This window comes from Numida meleagris, chromosome 1, assembly GCF_002078875.1.
Source record: "Numida meleagris isolate 19003 breed g44 Domestic line chromosome 1, NumMel1.0, whole genome shotgun sequence".
NCBI lineage: Eukaryota > Metazoa > Chordata > Aves > Galliformes > Numididae > Numida > Numida meleagris.
The window spans coordinates 3,068,355-3,092,873 of record NC_034409.1 but is presented as its reverse complement, the minus strand read 5'-3'; the positions used below and the strand labels follow the sequence as shown (position 1 = coordinate 3,092,873).

At 44.7% G+C, this 24,519-nt stretch overlaps 1 long non-coding RNA gene across 3 annotated transcripts in view; it reads left to right on the top strand.

Annotated features, from left to right (window-relative positions):
* Positions 421 to 24,519, top strand: part of LOC110392833 — a 29,178-nt gene continuing 5,079 nt past the window's right edge. For 2 of the 3 annotated variants that reach the window (XR_002434641.1, XR_002434640.1), the window contains exon 1: positions 430 to 473. This is a non-coding gene — a long non-coding RNA (uncharacterized LOC110392833). Of the gene's footprint in view, positions 474 to 24,519 lie in introns of all 3 variants that reach the window. The other variant, XR_002434642.1, reaches the window with a different exon arrangement.

Below are 24,519 nucleotides of genomic sequence, written 5' to 3'. Positions count from 1 at the left end.
ATTTTGAGGCAGAATGGAGAAAACCAAAGATGAGAGGAAATGTACTTGCTGCTCATCGAACTTAATTAAAATCCAGGAACGGGGAAGGGAATTCAGACAGACTGTAGGCTTTTAACACTGGAGATTTTAAAAAACAAACAACTGATATTGATGCTAGCTGAGAACAACAGGGATAGAGAGGGTTTAGATGATTTTGCAAAGTCTCTTTAAACTCTGTTATTTGCTGATCCTATTTGTTGCTGAGACTGGGATAGAGGGTTGAAGCTGCTGGTTGAAGTGAGGTGGGCTGTCAAAATTTCTGGATCCCTAGTTCTAGCCCTGCCACTGGTCCAGATCATGATCCAAGTGCTCTGTGCCTCAGTTTACCTGCTGGTAAAGTGGAATGCTCCTTCTTTGTGACACAAAGAATTGGGGTCCAAAATTCCATCGCTTCTTTTGAAGTGGAGACTCTGAAAAGGAGTGCTTGCTGTACAGTGAGTGCAAATTCTCCCAAATGCAAGAAAGAGCAGAGATTTGCAGGAGATATTTTCCCTACTCTTAGCTTTCCTTTTCTATGAAGGTCCCAGAGCATTCTTATGCACTTATCAGGGTCAGATGGAAGGCCAGAGAAGTTAGAGTAATGCAGTTCATTTATTTCTTTAAGAGTCAGTGTATGCATCATGGGAGCAGGCAGCTCCAATAGAAACCTTTGGAGACACATCACTGGCCTCTTGCTCCTACTTTACTGCACATAGCTCAGCTCATGAGTTGCATCACCTTGAGGCTCTTTGTACTGCCTCAGCTCTGGAAACACCATTCCTGAGGGACATAGAGGTTTTGTCAAACACAGCTACTGGTGACTTCTCTGTGCAGTTGGGTGTCTGCCATGCTTTGGCATTCAAACCAAGAAAAGGAGAAAATGTTAGTGGGAGATGAGCAAAGCAGATAAATAACACATGGGAAAGACCTGGCCCTCTCTGCTGATGCAATATTCCCTTCAGTGTGTCCCCATAGTTGAAAATATCTCCAGGAACAGCTGCTTCCAGCATTTCCCTTTGAAAACAGTCACGCATCCAACAGACTGTTCAAGCAAATTTTCCCAGCCACTGAATATTTTTTCCTCCACTCTGTTGTCCATTAACCTGTTAACCCCTTTCATGTTTTCCCAAGTAGTTCTTCCTCCTTCTAGCTCACACCCATCCCATGCTCAGATGCAAACATGATGTTCCTGTGGTCATCACCGTTTTGCCAGAGCACTTGTTTAGCTTATCAACCTTCCCTTTGTTCTGCAAGGATGGAAGTCTGGTTTGAACTCAAGATTTGCAGCATCAAAGTCTCTCCTACTGAACTGATCTTGAGTCTTTGCTTGAGCTAAGTTTCCAATCTATAGAACAGATTATGCACTCTAAGAGCATGTTCATCCCTTAGAAAGCATAGAATCAAAGAATCATTAAGTTCGGAAACTACTTTTAAGATCATCTAGCTCAACCCATCACCACTATGCCCACTAAACTCTGTTCCTCTGTGCTACATCTACCCATGGTTATGCTATTCCTACAAATACTTCACCCACTCCAAGTATAAGCAATGTGATCCCAGTCACAAATGGATGATGCACCAAACTGAAATCTCTTTTGGCTGAAATCATGCAGGATTGTGGTTGTGGCCAGTGAGTGGTCTGTCATGGTCTTGTAGTTCAATGTTTGCTATTCATTGAACCTGTGATTTACAGCCTACTGATGTATGTAGCATGGACACTTGGTGATTTCTCTCCAGGGAAAGACAATCTCTATCCAAAGAAACGATCATCTAAATAGAACCAACAATCAGGAAAGAAGAGAATTATTTCTACATTTGTGTAGAAATGAATCTCTTGGAGTTCTGTAACTAATATAAAATACTCTGTGCGTTGGTTTCTGAGCAGGGATCTGAACCCAGGTCCCACTCTAGTGCTGTAATCACAACGCTTTCCTTCCTCTATTTGCAGTGCATTAGGAAAAGGTCTTTGTGACCTAGAATGATCTTCCAGTGACTCATTTTCAATCTTTCAGTGTCCTCTTTGTGGGGAGCAGGGGTGGGCAGGAAGGCAGGTTATTGTTGTTTTCCATCTTTTTTAATTTGTGACTACATTGCTTGTTAGCCTGAAAACAAATTGAGACAAGGCTGAAGTAACCATCTCAGCAATAAAACCTCTGCTGAGACAGACCAAACACTCTATGAAAGTGCAAGCGAGAGTGGAAAAATTGGCTGTTCGAGCTAAACAATTGTTCAGGTTGACTTTCAAAGGCAGTTGAGTCTCATACTTGAGACTAAAGGGAGTGCATACAGGGACATATCCCCTAGCACCCTATCACACCTACATTTGGAGACTCTTCCCTCTGCTCCATGGGCTCTGGAACCCTATGTTGGACATGGCTACTAATAAATAGTACTACTAACAATATTTTCCTTAGGGTAGAAGAAGGCTGCCAAGCTTCCTTCTTGCCAAAGAAGACCTAGTGCTCCCAAGAAAGTTCTTTCCTTGTCATGTGACCTGATGGAGCTGTTCATGAATTGCCTGAACTGTCCCCCAAGGGAACTGCTTTGTCGGATTGGACTTCTGGTCTCATGTGATGGGGAAGAAACTGTGAGGTACTGTGATCTCAGTGAGAGTGGCCACTCAGCAAGATGTACGGCTAAAGAAGAATGAATGTTCAGCATCCTTCCCTCCAAAAAAACCCCAATGAACCATCAGTGGATAATAACTAACCCTTAATATCCACATTTCCAGGCTTTCACTATAGCAAAAAAAAAAAGCGATAAACTTGAAAATAAAGAAAGAAAATTAAAAGTTTGATATTCACATAGCTCTAGCAGCAGAGTCTCTCGGAAAACCACAAAGGAGCCATCATACAGTAGAGCCTGTAGCATAGCCTTTAAGCTCAGGTTTCCCAGGAAATGTCACACCACAGAAGATGTTCTAATAGGAACCAGAGTGGGATTTTTCTTTCTCCTTTCTCCACAGGGAAATAGTGAATATTCAGGTAGTGGTGTGAAGCAAAGGCTCCAAAAACCTTTTGTAGCTCAGCTAGAAGTGCTTATGTCCTTGCAGAGCTGTGAAGGGTGCCAGACCCACTCTGTACTGGTGTTGGGATCTGCTCTTTGGTTAGAAGCTTTTGTTCAGCCTCTACCTCCAGAACACAAAGTGCATGTCGTTAATGCATTTGAGCTCTCTCAGACTTATCTGCATTGAACCTCCCAAGGCTCCCTCACTAAAACCCTTCTGCCTAATGAAGTAATTGGATTAATAGTTAAACAGAAAATCAGAATGCTTAACTGATGTTCCCAGGTAAATTGGCACAGGTAGTCCTTGTATTTAAGGTCTATTTCTGAAGGAAAAGCAGAACTAAATGAAATCACTTCTGCAGCTTTTTGACAATGTCTGAGATGAGTGTGAAAGGTTATGATTTTCTCCCCATTTGCCTTTTGTATTCGAAATAGTTTTGATTTCTCCTGTCCTGTTTGTATGTTCTCCGTAGTCCTGGGAGATACCACGGGTGACTGGAAAACTGATGGAGCTGTGATATTGAATACTGAGAAGTGTGAGGGGACTAATATTGAGGGATGGAGAATTTTTCTTAGCCTTGGTTTAATTTGCACTCTTCATTTACCTGAATGTAACTGGAATGCCTCTTGGATGATTGGGAGGAAAAACACTTTTGCTAGAAACCCAGCAGGCTGGCTTCTTGACTTAAAGACTGCGTAGGCATGATGATCTGCCTTTCACCTTCCGGGGAAATGTTCCCCCAGAGAGGAAAGAGTTGGATACCATTCTGTTCTTCCTCGGAATTAAAAAGACAGGAAAAACAAGACACTCAGATATGTTGCCCAGAGAGGTGGTGGATGCCCTGTCCCTGCGGACATTCAAGGTCAGATGGAATGGGGCTCTGAGCACCTGATCTAGCTGTGGGTGTCCCTGTTTGTTGCAGAGGAGTTGGACTAGCTGACTTTGAAGGGTCTCTTCCAACTCAAATGATTCTATGATTCTATATGAAAGCAATGCTTTAAAAAGGAGAAAACATTACTTGGGGCTGTTTTGATTTTCCTTCCAACTCACCCTTCCAGATACTGCACTGCTGCTATTTTGGACTGGTCCAAGGTCTATTAAATCAGGGGAATTGGTGATGCGTTCTTCTGTATAGACTCAAGGTGCTGCCTTACATGACTGGTAGCTGGTCCATCGTGCTCCACCACAGATGCTGGCCTCAAGCTGAGGAGTACCTACCTAGAGATTTCCAGTGGACAGTGAAACAGCCTTTATTACTCCTTGGGGCATTTTAAGCAAATCAGAGTGGCTCAGAGCCTGAATTAGGGAAGACACCTGCAAAGCTGATTTGCAGATCTTCCTCGTGTTCCCTTGGACTTAGGGCAAGGGAACTGGTCCCTCCAGCCCTCTGCTCCTCACCTGCTTTTGCAAAGTCCCATGAATCAACTGAAGTGCTGGACCCTCTCCCACTCCAGGGAGTTATTTAGCACCTTTGCCCATGTGTCTTGTTGCCTCTCTTCCCTTCACAGTCTCTCCCTCTGAACTCACGATGGCAGCAACGTGCTGTGATAGAGTGCAAGAAAACGCAAGGTTGCGGCTTCCCCCTTCAAGAAATTCTGCCTTTTCCTGAAAGACCCTAACCCTTCCTTGGGGCACGCTGCCTGGCACTGCTTGGGAGGCGGCTGAGCTACGTCCCACTACAAAGCTGAGGTGAAGGCAAGAACTGACTGTGAGGTTGGACCTTGCTTTCTTGCTTAAAGCAAATGCTTCACCGCACAGATTTGCACAGAGAGACTTCCCACCTTTGGGATGTACCCCAGAGGTTCCAGTCTCTTGGTCCTTGCTTTTTGTGGGTTGCTGCTAAGCATAAGGCACTGGGTGCCTAAGTCACTTTTTGGTGCACCACAACTGAGGGAGGAGACACCAGAGACTCCACTCCACTTGCACCTTTGCTTTGGCAAGGAGAAAAATAGTTTCTTATTTGAAGCAGGAGAGGGCAGCAACACCCTGTCTCTCTGATCTTACTTCAGTGTGTGCCCAGTTGAACACAGGTCCCTGAGGGTTTGCATTTTCTGTAGAGTCTGGATAGCAGCTCTCTTTCTGGAAGCAGCTTTGGGCTAGAACCCAAAGAGTTTCTCCTATCTCTATCCTACTGTTGGCTTCCCATTGTCTACCTCAGTCTGAATCATAGATTCATAGAATTGCTCCGGTTGGAAAAGACCTTCAAGATCATCAAGTCCAACCACAACCTAACCATACTACCCTAACAACCCAACACTCAGTATTATATCCCTGAGCACCACATCCAGACAGTTTTTAAATACATTCAGGGATGGTGACCACCTCCCTGGGGAGCCTATTCCAGTGCGTAACAACCCTTTCTGTAAAGAAGTTTTTCCTGATATCCAACCTAAACCTCGCAACTTGAGGCTATTTCTTCTTATCCTGTCACCAGTGAGAATAGACCAGCCCTGGTCTCGCTGTAATCACCTTTCAGGTATTTGAAGAGCAGAAAGAACTCCCCTTTCTCTGAGGACTTGATGTACACATCTGTCCAGGTGGGTGCTGGTGTGAACCTGCCCTGGGAGAAGGAAGAGAATGCTAAGGACTCTGGAGACTTGGTTTCTGTTCCTGCCTTTGCAATTAACTCTGTACTTGGCTGTGAACATGCTATAAAACCTTTTCCAGTGTTATCTCCCTTGGAGAAGGCATGGTCTGAAGTTTGGGAAAGATGAGGGGACAAGTTAGCACAAGACAGGAGGGGCTGCTCAAGGAATAGAACTGCATTAAGTGCTCAAGGAAGTATGTGTACAGATTTACTTCACTCTAATCTGATATGAATGTTTGTCTGGCCCTGTGCTGAACCAGTTTAAGATATTAATCTGGTAGAAAGACAGATGGCTTTCTGGTAGTTGAGTTTATTATCTTCCTCCCTAGGTGTACGAACTGGCATGCTGATGTGTTGTGAAAGATAAATACTGAAGGATTAAAAGTACATGGTATCAGGGCAAGGTCAAAAGGTTTTGAGATCAGTTCTGTTAGGCCAGCTTCCCAGGGGCAGGATCCTCTTCTGCCAAGCCACAGCCTGGCTGCAGGGCTACTTCTGCTCCAAAGGTTGTCTTGGCCTTGAGTGCTCAAATGCAAAGACAACCCCACCACTGCATCACATGTAGGCTTAGCTGTTATTGGAATGACAGCCCTTCCCTTCCTAATAGAGGTGTCACAAACCATCTGTGACCTCCCACACATCAGATTCCTCTTCCAGAAGACATACAGAGGTTTTCTAACTCCTCCTTCTGAAGTAGTCTTAAGTCGCAGCCAGCACTTGTCACAAACTGGCCACTGATTCCTTGCAGCATTGATACTGTAGATTCATAATTAATGCTTTGTGATCCCAGATGTGAAGGCCCTTTTGCAAGCAAAAGGACTGCTAAACTGCCCCTGAAGATGAGGGATAGAGCCATGGAAGGGATTAGCAGCCAAGCCAGTAATGAGCTCAGAAAAAATGAGCATAGAAGATGAAAAAAATAATCCAAGTTAGGGGTGGAAAATATTTATCTATGAAGTGCTTTTTTTTTTGCAGTAGATGGTTACTTCTGAAGCCACCTGAAGAGCTGGCGTTCTTATCGCTTGCCTGTGAAAGCCTGAGACAGACAGACAGATAAGGAGCCTAGACTTCTCCAGGTAGAATTTGGCCAGATCACACTGAAAGATGTGCAGACTGATGCGCTCTATCTGGATGATACGGCAGTTATGCTAGTCTCTGACCTGGTGCATCTGTCTTTGGAATTCTCTTGCTGAAAAGCCCAATCAAATTTTCTTATCCTCTTAAGGATCTATACAAGCATGAAGGCCAATGGCCAGCCCCTTCTTCCTGATAACTCCATGCCCAGTGCAGAGTAAAGTAAGAGTTCACCTGCTGGGAAGGTCTGCCTAGAAGAGCTGTTTCTTGGCCTCTCCATTTTGTACAGTTCTTTTCCAAAATGTTGCACTGTGAATCCACCACCGTGCTATCAGCTCCCACAGTGATGTGTCAGATGGGTCATTTTTCTGGCCAAGGAGTAGCCTTGGTAGTGTGAGGGCCCTGTGGGTTCGAGGGGTGATGGGATATTCACTGAGACTTAAGCAGAATATGTACACATGTGCATATATGTATTTGATCATATAGAATCATTAAGATTGGAAAGCCCTCTAAGATCATCTGGTCCAACTGTCCACCTATCATCAATATTTCCCACTATATTATGTCCCTGAGAACCACATATAGATGCTTCTTGAACACCACAGGAAACAGAAAACAGAGTCCACATTTTTGTATACAAAGGGGTGAAAACTCCCAGTGAGAGCTGAAGGAGAGAGCTCCAGGACAAATGTTGGTTGGCTCCTGCTTAGGGACTGTCCGTCTTTACACCTGGAAAAAAAAGAGATTTAAATTACCTAGAACCTATTGGTAGATAAGGAGCCTACTTCAATAGGAAAAAGAAGCCATTATCCATAGCAGAGTTAGCTTATGAGAATGAAAAAAGAGCATTTGGAGAAAATATCTTCCCATTAAATATGAAGTTAAGAGCTTGGCTTAGGTTCAGAAAGGAAAAAAAGGCTTTTGATTAACCAATAAAATCGATGGTGATGTTGAGATTATTCAGAGCTTATGGCTTTTATGAAAAAAAAAAAAAAAGGAAAGGGGAAAAAAAAGTGAAAACAGAAGAAGAAAAAGAGAAGAAAGGAAAGATAGTCTGTTTTACATTTGTTGGGGCTGCAGTAGATTGCTCTTGCCGGTGTATTAAGTGGTAGCTTGGATGCATCATGCAAGGCTGGTTTTGAAGATGAAAATGTGCATCTCTTTGTGTTTTAAAATAGTTAGAGGCATTTTAGATGACAGCAAAGCCTCTCAATGCCTTCAGGAAGGGAAGACTGACTACAGGAGCCTTGCTTGCAGTTACCTATCTCTTTGCTGTTTCTACTCATTGGAGAAATGGGAGGCCATTCATCTTAAATACGATGTCCAGATGGACCCATTAGAAAGAATGGGAACAAGAGTCATAGTAGGGCTCCCTCACTGCAAGGAAAGGTGGTTGGAGTGGTTTGCGCATTGAGGAGGAAATTGGAGGAGGCATGACGCCACTTTTCAGTCTATGCAAGGTTAGCATACAGGGATATACTTTTCTCCATAAGGTAGGGTGTAAAGCTCTGTGTTAAAATAAAGGGAGATTCAGATTAAGAACTGGGAGACATTTCCTAATATGACACTGGGCTAGGTGGTCTAGGAGGGCCTGGAGGAATCTCAAAGGAGATGTAGATGCACATCAGTTTGGAAGTGCCCAAGTGGGGCTGCAGGTGGGCACTATGTGGCAACACTCCCTGAGATCCCTCCAAGCCTTAATTCTCATCATAAAAGCTGCTGCAGTGTGTGCCCCTCCTCCACCCTGTCACTGAATATAGTTGCTTCTTCCTGGAAAGAGGAAGTAGGCAAAAACTAGAAATAAGGGCAAACAATTTCAAGTCTGAAATTACTGTTTGGAATAACCTGCAATAGGAGGTACTGTATTCTTCACCCCAAAGGAACAATGGTAGTCCCCTCTTAAAAAATGGATGAAGAAGGAAGTACTGGAGAGATCAGTATAGTTTGTGCACGAAGCACTGACTGTGACCTCTTGCCGTGAGTGATGCAGGAGCTCAGATTAGAGTGATCTAAAAGATCCTTTCCAGCCTTGAATTACTCTCCCACTGATTTCCTCATCTCCTGTAGCTGAGTTTGCCTCTGCCAGGGTTTGTCTTCGTTTTGAAGACCTCCATCACACAGAACTGGACTCTGGCTGTGCACACTTTGCTGATAGGACTTGGTTTTCTCTGGTAGATACTGAAAATACAACATCTTAGAGTGAAGGATTCCCTTGTCTACTGCTTTAGCTGATGGCATATCAGCTCTGAGCTCCCTCATTTTGACATTATTTTTTGTCTGAGACTGGAAATCCATTAGGACTCTTCTGAGGTTACTTTCTGTGAGGATCCTCTAAAACTCCAGCAAGGCCATAGTCAAAACTTTAGGAAACAGAACAGATCAAATGAGAAACTCATTACTTCTCAGTGAGCAGACCATGGCAGTGTAGACCATGGGTGCCCAACCGTTTGTCTTGCCCGTGCTGCATTGAGTGAAGAGGAATCATCTTGGGCAGCATAGTACACATAAAATACATAGTTTAGTTACTGTATATAAGTAGTAACACACTATATTTTTTAATATTTTTAATTAAAACATAAAAAAGAGAGCAACAAAAACATGAAACCAGCAGACTGGACAAGTATGAGTAGTCCAAGGACAAGATCCTCCTGTTTCCAGTATGACCATTCACTCCCAGCCATCTGCTCAATACTGCTGAGGGTTTTCAGGCTCCACCCGGCGGGCTGGATGCTGCATCCTCTTCTCAGTGCCCATAGCCTCTCTCTAATCTCTGTCTGCCTTCCCAGCGGTTCCCTCCAGTCATCAGCAAAAGCAGGGGCTGCGTGTGCTGCTAGGATAATTAGAGTGCTGCAGGGTGCTTAGTATGCAGGCGGTGGCTGTGCTATTGCTCAGGGATAAAAAAAAAAAAAAAGTGGGAAAAAAAAAAGCAACTGCAAAAAGCCCAGTTGCCCAAGCAAGAAAAAACACTTCTTACAGCACAATTCTCTGCTTTCCCAGGAAAGCTAAAGCCCTATCAAGAGGCCCTTGTCCTGGCTGCCATGTGGAGACGCATCCATAGAGGGTTTACAAGCATTGTTTGACCCTACAGTATGAAAGTGCCATCTTCTGATGGCTGCACAGAGAATGGCTTCTGCAGTCTCCCCCTTTCCTTCTTCAAAAGGAGAGACTGCAGAACCACGGTGGAGCAGGAGGTGGCAAGGTTCTTCAAAAGTAAGGGCTGTGCTGAAGTCTGATTGCTAGAACTAAGAACCTCTAGACTCGATGTTTATGGCCAGTTGTGCAATGCAGACCTGATGCCCTCTCAGTGTCTTCCATCCTAGACGTGATAGGAACCAGCTCTGACATCCCTGGCATGGATAGAGGAAAGGCTGATGCTGCATCCAGACACAGTACCTGGAGTATAAGGGGAGAAATTCCTCCCTGTGACCTCATTATTCTTCAGGAAATATCAAGGGAAATCGTCTCTGATTCATTCTGCTCCATGATGAGAAATGCAGGAGAGGGCAAGGAAGTGACTACCCAGGAACCATTTCCAAACAGATGTGAAGCAGGAAGCTGGAAGCTCTGTGGACACCCCTGTTTAGGCAAGGTACAGACTCAATTCCTGGCCAACATGAGGAAAATACCACCTTCCTACTTACAGGTTGCCCAAAAATATTGTGGATGTCCTGTCCCTGGAGACATTCAAGGTCAGGCTGGACAGGGCTCTGAGCAACCTGATCGAGCTGTAGGTGTCCCTGTTCACTGCAGAGGAGTAGGAATAGGTAACTTTTCAAGGTCCCTTCCAACTCAAACGATCCTGTGATTCTATTTACCCACACACTTTTAGTTTGCAATGCCCATGGTGTTTCTTCATTCCCACCAGACACTCCAACACAAAACCTTCAATTTTACCGTGCAGCTTTTCTGGAAGCAGTGGAAGGGTTAAATTGTTTTCTTCACCTAAAGTTTAGGTGTCCAACCTTTTGGCTTGCCTGGGCTGCACTGAGTGAGCAGGAATTGTCTTGGGCCCTGTATGCATAAGTCACTCCTAAAGCAATGCCTCCTTTTAATTTCCAAGGAAACAGCAGCAGATACAAAGAGCATCCACCTCAGATGCTGTGGGCCAACATCATAAAATAGGAGGCCTCATTAAATATATGATCTAGTTAATGTATATAAATTAACAAAACTTATTTTAATTTTAATGCTTTTTATTAAAACATACAGAAAAGCAACAAAACCATAAATCTAGTGGGATAGTTGACCTTATGTCTGTGGAACCAATGCATCAGTCTGGTTCGATGGAGGTGGCTGCAACTCTCAGTGAGTTCTCAAGGTGTTCAGTAGAGACTTTTGATGAAATTGTAATCTTCCTGTGCTTTATCCTTAAGAACAAATGCATGTCCTTGTTCACAAATGTATGTACCGCCAAAAATCAATGACATGAATAAGGCGTGACTGTGAAGTGAGGGATGTCTTTCTCTTATAAAGTCTGGCAAGGAGACATGATCAGGTTTTTGAGCTGAATATCTGATTGCAGCTCTATATATTCCCTTTAAAAAATGTATTTATGTCAACTGAAGTCGCAAATATACCAAAAAGTTGATGAAACTTGTTCTCAAATTCCTTTATGACTACAGAACGTATGGCTGCATATTTTTTGCTGTTCACAGGACTGTGCTTAGCCAAAGCATGAAAATGCATGAGATTATTTGCCATCACTGGAGCTGGCACCACACTGTGCCCCATGCCCTGGTTGCAGCCCAGAGAGGGTTCATAGTGCACCGCTGTTCGGTCGGTGCTGAGGTGCTGGGCCGGGCCTCTCAGTGGGAAGAGCTGCTGCCATGATGGCATGGGATGTGCAAGGCCATATGCAGCACACGGTCTGCAGGTTGGACATGCCTGACCTAAACATGGCCAATGAGGTGGCTGTGACAGAGCAGGACTCACATCGGGGCCAGGAAGCACCTTAACCATGGGGCCATTTTTTGAAGTGCTCTGCTGTTGATGAACTCTTTCTATCTATGTCAACACACACAGTGTGAAACATGCTTGAGTGCAATCATAGGAAGCCACTGCAAGATTTAGTGCTGTTCTCATTGTCTCGGCACGTCCTGGGGAACCTCAGGCTCCCTGAGAATCCTAAAGGGTACTCGGGGAAGGAAAGTGGAGTCACCGCCCCTGGAGGTGTTCAAGAACCATGTAGATGTGGCATTGAGGGATGTGGTTAGTGGGCATGGTGGGGATGCGTTGACGGTTGGACTGGATGATCTTAGTGGTCTTTTCCAACCTTAATGATTCTATGATTCAAAAGANGTTTTCTTCACCTAAAGTTTAGGTGTCCAACCTTTTGGCTTGCCTGGGCTGCACTGAGTGAGCAGGAATTGTCTTGGGCCCTGTATGCATAAGTCACTCCTAAAGCAATGCCTCCTTTTAATTTCCAAGGAAACAGCAGCAGATACAAAGAGCATCCACCTCAGATGCTGTGGGCCAACATCATAAAATAGGAGGCCTCATTAAATATATGATCTAGTTAATGTATATAAATTAACAAAACTTATTTTAATTTTAATGCTTTTTATTAAAACATACAGAAAAGCAACAAAACCATAAATCTAGTGGGATAGTTGACCTTATGTCTGTGGAACCAATGCATCAGTCTGGTTCGATGGAGGTGGCTGCAACTCTCAGTGAGTTCTCAAGGTGTTCAGTAGAGACTTTTGATGAAATTGTAATCTTCCTGTGCTTTATCCTTAAGAACAAATGCATGTCCTTGTTCACAAATGTGTGTACCGCCAAAAATCAATGACATGAATAAGGCGTGACTGTGAAGTGAGGGATGTCTTTCTCTTATAAAGTCTGGCAAGGAGACATGATCAGGTTTTTGAGCTGAATATCTGATTGCAGCTCTATATATTCCCTTTGAAAAATGTATTTATGTCGACTGAAGTCGCAAATATACCAAAAAGTTGATGAAACTTGCTCTCAAATTCCTTTATGACTACAGAACGTATGGCTGCATATTTTTTGCTGTTCACAGGACTGTGCTTAGCCAAAGCATCAAAATGCATGAGATTATTTGCCGTCACTGGAGCTGGCACCACACTGTGCCCCATGCCCTGGTTGCAGCCCAGAGAGGGTTCATAGTGCACCGCTGTTCGGTCGGTGCTGAGGTGCTGGGCCGGGCCTCTCAGTGGGAAGAGCTGCTGCCATGATGGCATGGGATGTGCAAGGCCATATGCAGCACACGGTCTGCAGGTTGGACATGCCTGACCTAAACATGGCCAATGAGGTGGCTGTGACAGAGCAGGACTCGCATCGGGGCCAGGAAACACCTTAACCATGGGGCCATTTTCTAAAGTGCTCTGCTGTTGATGAACTCTTTCTATCTATGTCAACACACACAGCGTGAAACATGCTTGAGTGCAATCATAGGAAGCCACTGCAAGATTTAGTGTTGTTCTCATTGTCTCGGCACGTCCTGGGGAACCTCAGGCTCCCTGAGAATCCTAAAGGGTACTCGGGGAAGGAAAGTGGAGTCACCGCCCCTGGAGGTGTTCAAGAACCGTGTAGATGTGGCATTGAGGGATGTGGTTAATGGGCATGGTGGGGATGCGTTGATGGTTGGACTGGATGATCTTGGTGGTCTTTTCCAACCTTAATGATTCTGTGATTCAAAAGATCTTTTGCCATTGCCTGGCATGATGCACCCGCTGGAGTTCTCATATTACCTACCAGCTCCACCACATTGCCATTTTGGGTAGCCTTCCTGGCCATTCACCAGCACAGATGTCACAATGATTCTGTATGATTCCCTGTGCATGTGAGATAGAGTCCGCTGAGGTAATGCTGATGGCAGTGCAGATATTAGCAGATATGCCAACTTGTCCCTGTACAAAAGATGCTGTTATTTTCCCCAAAGCCTCCTCCAGTGTTTCACAGCCTGGCAGTGAGGACAATTTCCCTAATGTCAGCAACGCTTTCTGCAAATTAAATGAACTAAGCAAGTTAACTTTCTTGGACAGCCTCAGGGACAAGAGAAACGAATTGTCCCCCTTCGAACTGCGCAAAGTACTGAGAAATACTGAGATGTTCTTATTCATACCTTGGAAAATTTTTTGCTTTCATGTTGCCGAGTTTCAACCTCTGAGTGCCCTACATTCATGCTCCAAATTCTCTCTTTAGAATTTCTGGCTATTGTGTCATGACTGTTTGGAGGAGTGTAAGCAGAGCATGGAAAAGAGCGTGGATCTAAACAGAGAAAATGCACATAAGGAGCCTGGGCAGACCCGCCTTCATGTGAAAGGCTGGAGAAAGCTTGGAGATAACAACATAGAGCTGTAATGGATTTCCTGGGTTTTTCCACTCCAGGTAAGGATTTTTGAAGTGCATTAAGGTGGCAAAGGCGGTGTTAGTCTGGAGCAACCAGACCTCGGCTTTGGAGAAAGTTTTCTATTAAATTTGTGCAGGCAGAAAGGGCAGAGGCTTTATCAGGAAGACAAGTTGTCAAGTGCTGAATTGAAATACTTCTTTTGGCATTCAGTGAAGGCTCTCCTTTACTTTGTAAGGCATGACCGTGTTGCCAGGAGGCAGTGGCTGAAACACAAACAAGAAGCTCGATGTCCCCGGGCTGGTGATGCTGTAATTGCAGCCCAGGAGAGCCTGGATCCCATTCACGGTGTATATAAGCAAGCTGGCAGGGCGCTGTGTGCAGCAGTGTGATTTTGGGTATTTATTGGTGTTTGGCATCATTTTCTGCCTTCGCTCCTGCCCTGCTTTTGGAGTTTGTGGTCTCTGGTTGCATAACACAGTATGAGTCTCTCAGCCTTGCAACGATGCTGCTGAGTAAAATTCTTCTTCCAAGGTAATTTGATCTGATCTCATTCCCTCACTGTTGTTCTGTTGTTTTTTTTTTGTGTCTCTTGACTTCAGCCACTGAAGCAATCAGTAATTATCTCTCCAGGCAGAATTCAAAGCAAGTGGAGGGAGTGAGGGAGGGAAAAGTCTTTTCCTGAATAAACTCTGTTTTCCTGAACAAAACATCCTTAAGTGTCTGGAAATGTTGACTCTGAATGCAGCCAGATTTGGTATGCTTTCAAGGGAGTGCCCAACTGGGGACAGAGCAGCAGGCTCCACGTGCTTCAGCATTACAGATGGCTGATGAAAACAGCTAGCACTTCTGCAGACTTATCAATATTTAATATCCTGAGACAAAAAGTTCCTTTGGTGAATCCTCTGTGAAAATGGAGTCTTGAGCTAAGCCCATGACTGTCTCACTACGAAGCTTCTAATTCCTGCATGGTGGGGTCAGATTTTATTCCAGTTTACCATGCCAGACAAGTCTTTAGAACCTCTCAGATATTTCTCTCCTCCACCAGAGGAGAGCCCTATACAACCTTTCTGAACACACAGGTCCTTGATCTTGGGAAAGCAGAAGCCTTTCCAATCTAATAACTCCTCCAAACATCCTCATAAATGCTCCCTTAATAGCAGCCAGTATCTCCCATAGTTTACTGCTGAAATCAACTTAATTCATAACAGCTGTAAAGAGATGGATTTGGGGTGTCTGGTTCTTGTCTCGGGGAAGAACTTATTAACCCTTTCTCTGCAGCATACAGAGATCTCAGAGCACCTTGCTAAAGATACTCCTGATGTCCATATGGCATTACCATAAAATGAGTTGTGTGGACTCTGGCACAAGACTTCAGTGGAGGGGAAGAAATGGGGCTCCATGGATTCATAATTCTGTGGAAAGTGAGATCCAAGTGTAATCCCCACAGAAGATGGATGTCCCCAGAGGTGACTCCAAATAGATTACCATGGACAAGCATTGTGGATGGCAGGAGAGCCTGTCCTCATACCTTGCACAGTGCTGCTGCAGAGCCTCAGCCCATCAGATGGACAGCTAACAAGACACAAGTTGCCATAGTACTGGGGGCCTTGCTGGAACCTAATGGAAAGGAGATATAAAGGAAGCTAACAACAAACACCACATCTGCTATTAAATACTGTTTTAGGACTCAGTGACTGCTGTGCCAACAGCTCCTGTGCTGAAACAGAGCTGGTGATACCCATGCACAAAGGGAATGTGGGCAGACTGATCCCATCCCTGCAACTAACTGTGAAGACTGACTGCAAAAGTTTTCCTCATCTCCCTCTCTCCACCAAGTACTGAGTAATAATGTATCATTCAGCAGTGGTATTTCAGTCAATCAGCATGTTTTCAGTGGGGTTTCCTCAAGATGAGTGTTTTATGGGACAGAAGTGGAAGAGTAGATATGGCTGTGACTGGGAAATCAGGAGACTTTGGGTTCTTTTTTCTTTTGCCTTTCTTTCTCCCTTAGCTCAAGATGATTTAATACCCGTGGCATCTCAGTAATTATGATGATAGCTGTGATGAGGACTTGGGCTCTGGCCCTGCTTCATTCCTGATATCAAAGACTGTGTTTGGATGTGTGAGCACCTGCGTTCCTCCTGACATGTTCAGGAAATGAGTACATCTAGGTGGAACCTGCTATTAAGCAGTCTGTTACAGAGTGGGTTTTGATGGAAAAGCAGTGACTGATTTTTCTGGTAAAAGCAAGAAGATTTCTGAGTGCAGGAGTTGTGCAGCTCTTAACGGGAGATATTCTCCTTGGCTGTTGAAAAGCAAAGTTTTTAGTTTGAGCAAATTGCCTAGGCCCCTTGGAAAAGGTAGTGGAGAGACAAATGTGTTTTCAGGGAGATTTTGTCCTACCCATCTCAGATACATCTCTCTAGATGGGCTAGTAACGTTCTGGAAGTATCTGTCTCTATCCATCCAGTATCAAGAGACCTCATGGTGGAGTTCAGCCTGGGAACCTCCCTTTCTAAATGCTAGCAGTAGGAGACTTTACTGAGAACAGGCCTTCCTCCATTGAGGACAAGAGTTGCTTCAGTGCTGGAGACTGTAAGACAACGGCTAACTGTGCAGGTTGTTTACTCTGGAACCTACTGAGAGAGAAGGCAGTCATTCAGACAGAAGATGAGATTCAGAGTAAAATTCTTTCCCCTTTTCTATCTGATTCATGTCCTGGTTTCAGCTGGGACAGAAGAATGCAAGGTGATTGCTCTTCCTAAGAATGGCTGATGTGGCTGAAACCAGAACACGCTCAGCTTTGGGGCTTCATATTCCCCCTTTTCTCTGCCCCACACAGTCCCTCTTACAGCAGAGCATTTGGAAATCTGTGCTGAAAAACTCCTTTCTCTTCCACCACCCTAACCCACCCCAGCAACTCTATCAAGCACGTACATACCCACACATGTGACAAGAAGCCACAATGATCTTTGTTGCTGTTGTTTTGGTGCTGAACAAAAGACCTGGCTCCCACCCCCATACTTGCTGTATCACCTTCAGGATTCTGTGTCAGGGATCAATGGTACAGATGTTGGCTTAGCCATGATGCTAGCAGGAGACTTTTAAGATGTTTCAGATACAACAACAAAGAACAGATGTCAATTCATAGGGAGGAAAGAGAGATGTTTTGATCTGGGTTTTTGGAAATGAATTTTCATGCAACCTTTATTTCCAATTTTATAGTTTTTCTTTTCCCTGGAATGCATATTAAATGCTGATAGCCTGTTATCCTTGACCTTTAGAGCTTGTGAATTTGAAAATCCAATTCCCTGTGAAAAGCAATGCATACAATATGGACTTTGAAGAAAATGCCAGTGAGAGTGTTATTTTCTTTTTGGCCCTGTAAGGCATTATTACCAGCAGAAAAAAGTCATGAGCACAACTTGGGTGGAATACAGTCAACACAAAGAGGTTTCTCTCACTCCTTGTAAGCTGTGATTTTGTTCCCTCGGTGGGGAGGAGGAAACATAAAGCTGATGGGAGAGATAATTCACTTCCTCCTTTCTCAGCACTCTGGTTTTTGTGCTCCTTAACTCCTCCAGTGCTACCATAGGGGCTCAGATCATCTTGGTACAACATGTCTCCAGATGTGCCGCAGTGTCCTGGTGAGATCTTCCTTGTATGCTGCCAGATGATGCTGGGAGTATCATGATCATCTTTTCCTTCTGATGAGTTGAAAGCATTCTGATGGCCTCCTCCAGTTGTGCTGGGGACATCCCTTGGAATCTGCCTTCCAAATGTCCTGCAGATATCTACAAGGGAGTTCTCCTCCAGATGAGCTAGGAACATCCCTTGGGACTTTTCTTCCAGATATTACGGAGATAGAATAATATTGCTCCAGATGCACTGGTGGGCATTTACAATCCAACAAAACAATGGCAGTGCCTAATCTGTCCGTTATGTTCAATCTCTTGTCCTTGGCCATAGGACAAGAGCTATTGGCCTTAAGCTGTGCCAGAGGAGGTTCAGTTTGGATATTAGGAAAAAATTATTCTCAGAAAGAGTGGTGGAACAGGCTGTCCAGGGAGGTGGTGGAGTCACCGTCCCTGGAGGTATTCAAGAAAAGGGCAGATGTGGCACTAAGAGACATGGTTTAGTGGGCATGGTGGGGATGGGCTGATGTTTGAACTGGATGATTTTAGTGATCTTTCTCAACTTTAATGATTCAGTGATAAACTCCTTGGAGTTGGATTCTCTTTTATTTTTAAAAGGGAGCCAACCTTTATAAGAAAGGCTGGAAAGTCATGTGGACTGAAACACCCGAAAGCCAGAAGCCTTCTCAATCACTTTGTTGGCAGCTACACTATCTCAAACAAGAAAGTTCCCAAATCCCTTCGTGCACCTCAGCCCTGCTGCTATGCCCAGGTTCCGGCAGGGAGTCTGTAGAAAAGCAGGAAGAAAACCAGATCTGTCAAAGCACAGGATGGGGCTGTGATCACAGGACATCTCACCCCTGGCTGTGCTGCCTGTGTGTGGCATGAATCGAATCTTCAAAGGGCTCCGTGGATCCCTTGCCTTCTCTCGTCCCCATGGTGGCGAGCCACTCACTGTTTGCTCACAGACAGTGAGCTGCATGGTGGTTGGTGCACACAGGTATGCTGCACCATGCATGGATTTTCTAATACTGTTCTTCCCCTTTGTATTTTTTTTTCTGTTCCTTTCCTTCTAATTTAGAGCTCTAAATTAAATTCAACTTAATTAGAAGGATTATACATCTTATACATTTAATATTTAATATGCAAGCATAGGCTTTTTTTAAAGGTGCCCTAGGAGGAATGGCAGTGAGTTACTGCACAATAAACTGTTGGATGGGAATGACTGTGATAAAGGATTGGAACTTTGGGAGCAAGGGAGGAGTAAAGGGAATATGGATGCTCGGGAAACGTCTCTAGTGACTGCTCAAAATGCTGCTGTCATCTCTTTGTCACTTGCAGAGTGATCAGTCTAAAATCAAGGGGAATTTTCCTCCAGTATATGCTGGAGAAAGATTTGAGAAAGGCTGCTGTGGAGGGCAGGACATGAGGAAGAGCAGGAAGATCCTTGCAAAGAGAGGAAACTGATGTAGATTCCTTTCTGAAAGCCATGCACAGGAGTTGAGAACAGCTTACTTGCTGCCTCCTAAATGCTGGCATGGATGTCATGGATGTGGTTGGGATTATTACAGTAACCATCCATGCCTCCTTCTGCCCTTGGGGGCAAGAGACAGGGTTCAGCTGTGATATGCAACATGTCAGGAAGACACTGCTTTTGTGCTGCCAGTTTGGATTGAGAGTTAAGGTGAAATTCATCTCTTTAAGAGCCTACAATGTGGGTGTCTTGTGAGCTGGCGTCTATGTTCCCACTGTAGGCAACAGAGGTCTAATTAATATCATCAGCAGGATTTAAGGTATGAGTCACTGGGCCACGTGTAGGTGTTTGTTCTGGGATGAGACAACTTGCACTGTAAATCCTGCATGTTGCACAGACAACGTCTCCATGGACCACAGGAGATCAAAGGCTATGTTTGTCCTGGTGAACAAAATGAGACCAGAGATTGCCCTTTAGCCTCAAGGACAAATGGACCAGTCTGATTCATGCTTGATAATTTCTGTTAGAGTGCTAGCAAGTCCATCCCTCTGTGTCAGGGAGCTTAACAATTAAACGGTGTGGGCAGTGTCGGCTCATGCTCGTTAGCATATCAAGTCCCAGTTCATTTCCTAGGAGGGATGAACCACTGCCCTAACACCAGTGTCTGCACTGAAGGCACTCAGATGAATCTTACTTCTTTTCTTGGAGAACGATCTGTTGCAGAAGGGGATCATTTTGCCATCCTGTTGCAGAACAACATCCCAATCTGTTAGAGCTGCATGACTTGGATGGCCACTGTCCCCATAGCAGCTCCTGATGGCCTGTGGTTATTACCAGTTAGCTGATGGATGGTAACTATCTCTTCAGGTAACAAACACATGGCATTGCTAGGCATTGTGCAACCTACCTGGGTGTCAAAACAGAGCTAAATCAAGGTATAAGTGAGTAAATCATGCTGGTGAGATGCAGTGGTCCACTGGTAAATAATTTTAGGATGGTGTATCAAGGCAGGGAAAAAGATACCAGCATGCAATTCATAGAATCACAGATTCATTTGAATTGGAAGGGACACTTAAAGGCCATCTACTCCAACTCCCCTGCAATGAACACGGACACCTACAGTTAGATCAGGCTGCTCAGAGCCTGGACCAGGATCATGGAATAGGGAACACTGGGAAATGTATGGAAGTGTGTAGTGGAAGGATGGGAGCTGAGTGATGGAGGAATGAGTTTTGGTCTATTTGCATGCAGCCTAGTACAGAATTGGACCATCATGGTCCATGGGTTGGCTGAGACATGGAAACATCCAACTGATAGTTTTGTAACTGGCAGACCCCTTGGTTAAACACTAAGGTTTAAAATACTAATGAGGAGAGCAGACGCCTGCTCTGGAGAGTGAATTCAATCCAAAGATTCAGAAGGATGGAGGATTCCATTATGGTGCTCCTATTGCACTTCACATCTATGCTTTCGGGGTCCAGACCCTTACCATACTAAGTCCTTTCCTTCTAACCTGGAAACAGATTTTCTCAGTTGGTTTTTCCCACCAGACAGAATCACATTCAACACTGCCTGTATCTATTTCTGTTAGGGACATAGTTCAGTGAACATGACTGTGAGGGTTGGCGGTTGGACTATATGTCAGTGGTCTTTTACAACCTTAATGATTCCGTGATTCTATATTCAAAAATGCTCCCTGGAGGATGGTTGTACCCAAATTCAGGTGTCCTTGCCCATCCCGAGGATTCGTCTCAGCTCCCTATCAATGCATGTGATTTTTAATTGACTAACACCATGGGCTGCACAGGCTGTAGACAAATCTTCCACTTACAGTACTATCAAACCAGACTTTAGGGCTGGCGCAAAGAAATCCCCCTGTGAGTTTGCCTTCGACAAGAAGGGAATTAAGATGCCATATAAATATGCAATTTTGGGCCCCCTGGATTTATGAAATGGAGCTGGCAAACAGCTGGAGCTATCTCTGCTTGTTCTGGTCAGCAAACAGTGCAGCTTGGCCACAGATGGCCCCCCATGCCTGATATTTGTAATTACAAGCAGAGATTATGCAGCAAGTAGATGGAATCAGCTATGAACACCCAGCAGATAGCAGGAGAGCTTAGGCACTGGCTAGTTCTTCACCGCTGGAGGCAGAGATAACACCAAGATATGTGATCAGGCCTGAAGTGCATATGTCAAACCTACGGGAATCCTGATAGTGGTATTAAAATTGAAAAGAAGGAAAAGGGGAGAAACATATGATTAACATTTCTGATGCATGCCCAGGGCTAACACGGAGTGCTAATGAATACTGGTGTAGCAGACAGTCTTTCTCAATGCCCTCTGCCCTGGACAGCCTTATAGTAAGGCAAGATTTAACTCTTAAGTACAGCTAGAATAGAGCCTTTAGAGGGCAGGGATTTTGCAGGAAGATAGGGGGAGGGAAAACTTCCATTTGGGGATCTTTTTTTCCCCACACACTGTGGTGATAAGTTAAAGAGATCATGTAGCAGCCTGAGTTGGATGCGTGGTGCCAGTAGCTCTGCCAGCCACCAGATTCTTCCTTTGTGACAAGCAGTATTTCCCTCATCCCCTTGAGGAGCATAAGGAGGTGTCTGCCCTTTCTCACACCCTGCAAATAAAGCAAGGCCAAATCCCTAGTGTAGCGGTATTGGAACAGGCTGCCCAGGGAGGTGATGAAATCACCATCCCTGGAGGTGTTCAAGAAGAGGGTAGATGTGGCACTGAGGAACATGATTTAGTGAGCACGGTATGGATGGGCTGATGGTTGGACTAGATGATCTTAGTGGTCTTTTTTAACATTAATGATTCTATGATTCTATGGTTTTATGTAAGCTGATCCTGCAAATATTCAGGAGTCTTTGAACAACTGAAGTTAACAGGACTGGCAGGAAAAGGGACATCCAAAGCTTTCCACAACCTGTCTGCTATGGTTGCTGAGGTTTTTATGGTCACCTGAAAGAAAAGGACCATGTGGATCAGGTACCAAACAAACACAGAGCAGAGGATGCTCTCATGTCTCAGTGCAATTGAGATGTGAGGCTATCATGGAGAACTACAGAAATAATGCCCCTTGTTGGTCTCCAATATATGAGAGCTGCACTGAAAATAGTGCCTCCAGTTTTACTGTGTTGGTCCATAAAGTCAGAGGCAGATGGTGGTGGTATAGCAGTAGAGCTTGAATCTTCTCACCAATATTCTGTTATGTTTTGTTGCCATGTGACAGATACAGCAGAGGGGCACTCTGACATAATAGTGTCTCACATGGAAGTGTGTATGAAGCAAAGGTGTGTCACTGAATTACTCCATGTGAAAAATATTGCATCCACTGATATTCATTGACACTTGATGAATGTTTATGGAGACCAAACAGGGGATGTGAGCACGGTGAGGTGGTGAGTGGTGCATTTCAACAATGATGTTGTCAGAGTAGCTGTGAAACCTTGGGTCACCTCCACTGGTGCAGATTTTTATGAGAGCAGCATGCTTGCTGTTGTTCATCGTTGGTGAAAATGCACAGCTAATGGTGGTGTCTATGTTGAAAAATAGTGTTCTGTAGCTGAGAATTTGCTCTATCAGATAGTGTTACTGTGCTCTTTATGTATGTTGTAGTTTCCACAGAAATAAATAGGAGGCATCATTACTTTTGGTCCACTTCATCCTGCAGACAGCAGAAAATTTCCCTTTCCCCTTCTTGTCTCTGTTTCCTTTGCAGTGGATTGGCAACTGGTGAAAGAAAATGAGGAGAAAGGGGGGAAAACATTGTTTGGGTCCAAGCTGTGTTTGCAGCTTTCTGCATTGTCTCTTTTTATGAATGCGTCCAAACAAGACAACAGGAGCTGATGATTCAATAATGTGCAGGGCTGGGAGACAATGGGGAAAGAAAAACAACAAGGCAAAGAGGGTTTTAATAACCGTTAATTGAGGCTGTAATTAAATCTTGGTTTCTGTTTGGAAAACAAGAATCTCATTTTGTGTGCGTGGCCCTGCTTCCAGCCACATCTGCACCCATGTTTTCTTGTGGGCAATTACTGAGCATGCTGTGAGCTGATTAGCAAATACAGGTGTGACAGACACTGTCTCCTGCAAAGGAAAAAGGAGGAGGAGAAGAGGGTCTGAGGAGCTTATTGCCAAGGGTGGAACCAGCTCTGTGCAAGAGGAAAGCAGGAACCTGCGGACAAGAGTGGGGCCAGCCTGAACCTTCTTTGGTGCTTGATAGGGGTGAGGGAAGGCTGCAGAAAGGAGAGGATCTCCTTTCTTTCAGGGCTGCATACCTGATCCCAGTGATTTCAGGCAGTGCGTTGGTTTGGAGCAGGGGTTCAACCTGTGTGAAAGGCTGAGTGTCAGCACAGGAGTTGTTCTTGTGTGTCCATACATGTCCCTGTCCTCCTGCCCATCACACCAATGGCCTTTGGCCTTGTACTGTACGACTAGACCTTCAGCATTGCCTATGAAGGTGCTGGTGGCACTGGTCAAAGCTCTACAGGGACTTTGCTAGCAGAGTGTTCTTGGCCCTGGTTCATGTGCTTTTACATGCTTAACCTCAGCAGTGGATACTTCTGTAAGGGGATGAGGAGCTCACAAGAAGCAGAACCTCCAGATTACATGGAGAACCTTGTCAGCAGTGGGTTAACACATGCATGTGGCCAGACACTGGGAGACAGAAGCAGGCATGTGGTCTCCCACTAACAGTCTGTCTTAAAGACAGAGAGGAGAATACAGCATTTCACTTGGAACTGCTGTTTTCCATTGGTTGCTTTTCTTCCCCCTGCTCTCCCTGACTAATGAAATTCAAGGAATGATGGAGGCAAACTCCTCTGCATCTGGACCAGGTATTCTCTGGGACTAACCTAGTGTTTCACCCTCTCAGAATCTGCTTGCAGGGATCATTTCTTCTTGTTTATTAAAAAGTATGGCAGTAATATTACTGTGGCCATTGCCTCAGTTCCTGTCACCTTCTTGCTTTAATTCTACCCACTAATTGAGAGGAGCCAAGTGTAGGTGCTGCTCCTGGTCTCTGTTAGGCTATGACCAGGCAGGAGGGCTGCATTTGACCTTAATTTAAATTCCAGAAGCACCACTCACTTAGCAGTATCTCCTGCTATCAATAAACCAATGCAAACAGAGATAAGCCAGATAAAGCTAAAGTAGGTCACTTCTGCAGCACAATGACATCCAGAACGGTTATTCCTTACACAGCCCTAGAAGTTAACTCTCTCTTCTGTCACAGCATTTATTTTCTCTTCCTCCTTTTTGTTTAAAGTTGCTGGGAATCAAGGCAGGATGGTCAGGCTGGTTCCTCCCTACAAGAAAGACACTGAGGCCCTGGAGCGTGTCCAGAGAAGGGCAATGAAGCTGTGAAGGGTCTGGAGAACAAGACTTATGGGAGCT